Source organism: Dasypus novemcinctus, chromosome 9 (genome assembly GCF_030445035.2).
Source record: "Dasypus novemcinctus isolate mDasNov1 chromosome 9, mDasNov1.1.hap2, whole genome shotgun sequence".
In the NCBI taxonomy this organism is placed as follows: domain Eukaryota; kingdom Metazoa; phylum Chordata; class Mammalia; order Cingulata; family Dasypodidae; genus Dasypus; species Dasypus novemcinctus.
Genome location: NC_080681.1, coordinates 40,382,520 through 40,387,627, shown reverse-complemented (window position 1 = coordinate 40,387,627; position 5,108 = coordinate 40,382,520). Strand labels below are relative to the sequence as shown.

Sequence of the window (5,108 nt, the reverse complement as noted above, 5' to 3'; positions counted from 1 at the left end):
TATAATCTCATTTCTCCTTTCTATTTCCCCCTTACATTAGGTCAAACCGCTTCCCGAAGTCATGTTATTATATGTAGACAGGTATATTCTGCTGTTCCGCATTGAATCTTTAATTCAAGGTCATTTTCTAGTTGCTTCTTCAGCTGGTATGTGGTGAGAAGTTATAAATTGATTTGTGGGCCTAAAAACATGCTTGGCCTATATTTAATTTGGAAAGAGTTTGTTTGTTTCTACTATTTAAAAAGCAGGATATTTCACCTAAAAATCCAAGTTTCAAGATTCTCTTGAAAAGTTAGACTCTTTGGCAACATTGGATACACACTACACACTTTTGCACAGCAGAGATCAACTGGAACAGAGAAGCAGCTGTACTCCAGGTGGGAGCATATTCGACATCTATCACTATTTAGTCTTGCCTCGAGCCTCTGCACTCACTTATGATACCTGCCTGCCTCGTAGGCATTTTAAATTGGGATTCCCACTGTATCTTTTATTTCTAAAGATTTATTTTATTTATTTCTCTCCCCTTCTCTCCCTTCCCCCGCCCCCCCCCCCCCCCCCATTGTCTGTTCTCTGTGTCCATTCACTGTGTGTTCTTCTGTATTCACCTATATTATCAGGTGGCACTGGGAACTGCATCTCTTTTTTTGTTGCGTCATCTTGCTGCATCAGCTCTCCATGTGTGCAGTATCACTCCTGGGCGGGCTGCACTTTTTTCACGCAGGGCGGCTCTCCATGCAGGGTGCACTCCTTGCCTGTGGGGCTCCCCTACGCAGGGGTGCCCCTGAATGGCACAGCACTCCTTGTGTGCAGCAGCACTGCATGTGGGCCAGCTCACCACACGGGTCAGGAGGCCTTGGGTATAGAACCCTGGACCCTCCATATGGTAGGCAGATGCTCTATCAGTTGAGCACGTCCACTTCCCCCCATTGTATCTTCATATCTGTCTTCTCCTTTCAGTCCTTACTAATACTTTCCACCTTGTGATGGTTAGGTATTGTGTCAACTCAGCCAGGTAATTGTGCCCAGTTGTTTGGTCAGGCAAGCACTGGGCTAACTGTAATACAAAGGTGTTTATAGACTTTAGTCACCATTGACTTTACTGCAGTGGTGTCATAGATAGCTGGTTGTAATTACAGATTGCCATCAGCAATGAGTGATGTTTAACCCAATCAGTTAAATGCCTTAAAAAGGGAAGTGATTCCAGCATTGAAAGAGAATTTCCCAGCTCATCTTTGGACAGCCAACATCTCCCAGAACTCATCAAGAACCTTCACTGGACTTTCATTGCAGCCCCTGGTTGCAGTCTCCCTGTGGAACCTAGACCTGTGCATCTCCACAGCTGCATGAGAGACTCTTACAGACTCGCATACTATTGACAGATATCTCTTGTTGATTCTTTTTCCCTAGAGAACCCTGACTAATACACCCCCCTAATCCCCCATCTTCCTACCCATCATTGCTTTCTTGGGCTACTGCAGTAGCCTCCAAACTGGTCTTTCCTCCAGTTCATTGGCAGCAAAATCTATTAAAATGTATATATCAGATTTTGTCAAAATGCCAAGTACTTGCTTAAGACCCTTCAGTAGTTTTTTCCCGACAGCTGTGTTTTCAGTGGTGTATGGACTTCCTATATCAGAGTTATGCATAGTGCTTGTTAAAAATGCAGCTCACTGAACCAGACCTACTGAAACAGAAACTTTGGGACTGGGGCCTAAGACTCTGCACTTTTAACAGCTTCCACAGGGAATTCTTATGTTCTCTAAATTCTAAGAACCATGGATCCAAATGGTAAAGTTTTAACTTTTTAACATGCATTGATGCACTCCTGAAGAGTTGCTTGCTAAATCAAACTTTTAAAAATGAAGCTGGGAGGAGCAGCAACGTCAGGGGTGGCGAGCTGGGCTTAACAGGCCATGGGTGGAGGGCAAGGCCTCAGCCTATGTGACTTGACAATGCTAATGTGGCCTCGGCCTAGAAAGGATTCAAGAAGAACCTCTTCCTAAGAAAGGTTCGACTGAGTGAAACAGACTTCAAAGTTACAGCACGAAATAAGTTAACTCTAAGTTGGAAACAATAAACAGCATATGTGTAAGCTTTGGAGAGCAAGTACACAGATCTTAACTCTCATGATGAACCGGCTTAAGGGAATCTGAAGAAAAATTAAAGCAACAACAGCTAGAGTCTGCACCCAGGGAAAACATCATTGCAATGAGGCTAGCAAACAAGGAGCAAGAGATGCAAGAATGTACTACTCAAATCCAGGACCTGAAGCAAGTCCAGCAGACCAGTGTTGCCCAACCGAGATCAGCAATGGTAGATCCAGTGATCAACTTGATCTTCTTAAAAGTGAAAGGTGAACTGGAACAGACCAACGACAAACTGGAATAAGCCCCAAATGAACTGAGTGCGTGGAAGTTTATGCCTGATAGTCAAGTAGGCAAAAAGTTCATGGCAAAGTATCACATGCTTGTCCAGGAGAATCAAGAACTTGGAAGGCAGCTGTCCCAGGGACATATTGTACAACTTGAAGCAGAGTTGAATTCACAGAAGAAATATAGTGAGGGGCTTAAAAGTATTCAGGATGAACTCAATGACTTCATCATTCAATCTGAAGAAGTAGAGGGCATGCAGAGTACCATTCAAGTTCTTCAGCAGCAACTAAAGGAAATGCACCAGCAGTTGGCTCAGTACCAACAATAGCAGTCACAAGCCTCAGCCCCAAGTACCAGCAGGACTACACCTGAACCTGTAGAACAGGCAGAGCCACAAATAAAGACTGCAGCTGTCTGGCTAATGGACCAGGTAATGGCAACTCCTCCCATCAGAGGACGTCAAGTCTAGATTTCATAGGGAGGGAAACATAACTGAAGATGACACTATTTCTTCTCCAGGACAAGGTAATGAGGTTTCCAACAGCTCTGAAGAGAGAACTGGCAGAGGAGGTAGTAGTAACATAAGCCAACTCAGCGCAGATATGAAAGTGTAGACTCTCCCATGGGCAGTGAAAATTGCTCACACACCTCTCAAATGACACAGACACCAAGCAAGAGGAGAAAGCAGAGAATGGGAAAGGTAACCGAATTATGGGTTCCCACCATGTTCATGACTTGGACTCAAATGTAAATGTATGAGGTTCAGTTTTGTAATATTTTTCCAGCAAATTTTTACACAGTGTCATTTAATTTGGGAAAGGATACTGTTCAGAAAATTAACACATACTTTTTGTCACAGTTTGCCTTCTGTGTGTTTTCCCTCTTTTTTTTCTTCTTTTCTTGTTTTTCCTTTTTTGTTTGTGTTTTTGTTTCAATACCTCTGCCGTTTTGGAACTTGTAACAGTTACTTTGAATTTTGTGTAAGGTCATGTAATTTTTATGTATGAGTTAATGTGAGTTTGTAAATGGAGTTCTTTCCCTAAAGTGTAACACCATGATGTCTGTATAAATCTATGTATATTTAGAACCCGTGCTCTATAAGGGCATTCTTACTCATACTGTTATTACACTCATGTAACATTTGGATTTGTTATAGTAGATGTGGGTTTATGACTTCCAAGTTTGCCCAGTATGGTAGTTTTATCACTAAAACCTGGGCTTTTTGATAAGAGTCCTATAGTAGTTTCAATGGTAGATACAGTTTTTTCCACCATACACATGTGCATTTTCTCTGTAGGTAACTGAATGTTTAAAAACTTTGTATGTATATTTTCTTGGTTTTTTTTTTTTTAAGATTTATTTTTTATTTATTTCTCTCCCCCTCCCCAGTTGTCTGCTCTCTGTGTCCATTCGCTGTGTGTTCTTCTGCGACCGCTTCTATCCTTATCAGCGGCACCAGAGTCTGTGTTTCTTTTTGTTGTGTCTGCTCTCCATGTGTGCGGCACCATTCCTGGGCAGGCTGCACTTTCTTTCCCGCTGGGCGGCTCTCCTTACAGGACGCACTCCTTGCATGTGGGGCTCCCCTATGCGGGGGACACCCCTGAGTGGCAGGGCACTCCTTGCACACATCAGCACTGCGCATGAGCCAGCTCCACACGGGTCAAGGAGGCCCGGGGTTTGAACCACGGCCCTTCCATATGGTAGGCGGATGCTCTATCCATTGGGCCAAGTCCATTTCCCTACTCAGTTTTTATGAACTGTTATATCCTGTTAATGCATATTGCTCTGTGACTCCAATATGTCTTACCTATACTAACCAAACCTAAATAAAGATTTTTATTGTAACTCCTTAAAAAAAATTTTAAGCCATAATTTAAACACTTTAGGGCACTTTTGCCATATAAAGAAAAGATGTGAGATATCACTCAATAAAGAATCCATTGGAAATGTAATTTCTTTCTAATTTATTTGTTTAGAAAGTGTGGATGGAATAATTTTAATATGGGACAGATTTCTAATGCCAACAAATGATGATTCATGGCAGTGAAAGAAGGGAGCATTGAAAAGGACAAAGTCGAAAGAAATCTCCCAATTCACAAGAAATCTTAGAGGGCCTTCCTGTGGATTAGAGCACAGAAGAGACAATGGTCCAATGCCCACAGTAGTCATGAGAAAATAAGTAATGCAAAATATTAAAGAAAGAGGACAGGGAAGTGGATGTGGCTCAACTGATAGAGCGTCCGCCTACCACATAGGGTTCAAACTCAGGGCCTCCTGACCTGTGTAGTGAGCTGGGCCACGTGCAGTGCTGATGCACGCAAGGAGTGCTGTGCCATGCAGGGGTGTCCCCCACGTAGGGGAGCCCCATGCACAAGGAATGCACCCTGCACTGAGCTGCCCCATGCCAAAAAAGCACAGCCTGCCCAGGAGTGGCACCGCACACATGGAGAGATGACGCAAAAAAAGAGACAGATTCCTGGTGCCGCTGACAAAAAATGCAAGCAGACACAGAAGAACACACAGCAAATGGACACAGAGAGAACAGACAACAGGGTAGAGCGTAGGGGGTAGGGGAGGGAAATAAATAATAAAATAAACCTTTAAAAAAAAAAAGAGAGGCCAGATAAATAGCCAAAATGATCTTGAAAAGTAACAGAGTTGGAAGATTCATTCTTCCTGATTTTAAAAACTGGCAAAGCTATAGTAATCAAAACAGTGTAGTACTGGCACAAG

General features: G+C 42.9%; 1 pseudogene; it reads left to right on the top strand.

Moving 5' to 3' along the window:
* Positions 1-1,778: 1,778 nt before the first annotated feature.
* Positions 1,779-3,134, top strand: LOC131279872 (pre-mRNA-splicing regulator WTAP pseudogene; annotated as a pseudogene).
* The last annotated feature ends 1,974 nt before the right edge of the window (positions 3,135-5,108 follow it).